General features: G+C 32.8%; 1 protein-coding gene across 1 annotated transcript in view; it reads right to left on the reverse strand.

Annotated features, from left to right (window-relative positions):
- LOC102856397 (chromosome unknown open reading frame, human C15orf43) overlaps window positions 1-506 on the reverse strand; it is a 56,544-nt gene that overhangs the window by 54,237 nt on the left and 1,801 nt on the right. The window lies entirely within an intron of this gene.

Consider the following 506-nt stretch of genomic DNA (forward strand, 5'->3'; position numbering starts at 1 on the left):
CCCCTAGATGAACATAATGTGCACCCAATGCTGATTCCAGTTCATGACAGACCTCCATCAGGTTACCAAGGCTGTAATTTTACTGTCTTCTTCAGAGCACCTGGTGAATTGGAACTAGCAACTTTTTCATTCGAAGCCTAATGGTTAACATATTAAGCAACTAAGGCTCTTTATCACACCTTAAGATGAATTAATTACTAGTCAAATTATTTTCTTCCCTCATTGAAATGTTTCTCCCTTACCCTATCTTTCTTTTATATCCCTTAAAACATCTGCCAAGGTTCCAGACACAAACCAGATTCGATTCCTAATTAGAGTTATTGAGATTAATTCATTAAAGAACAAAAATAATTTCTTAAATGTATCTATCATCATGTCAATTAAGCTGCATGCATACTCCTGTAGCATATACAAAGAACATTAGAATAAAATTAACAGAATGGAGTATGAGTATACTGGAAAGACTAAGATGAGAAATTTTAATATTTCAATTATAATCAGAAATA

The sequence above is a fragment of the Elephantulus edwardii genome, unplaced genomic scaffold, assembly GCF_000299155.1.
Source record: "Elephantulus edwardii isolate Elephantulus edwardi_28Jun2011 unplaced genomic scaffold, EleEdw1.0 scaffold00026, whole genome shotgun sequence".
Classification (NCBI taxonomy): Eukaryota; Metazoa; Chordata; class Mammalia; order Macroscelidea; family Macroscelididae; genus Elephantulus; species Elephantulus edwardii.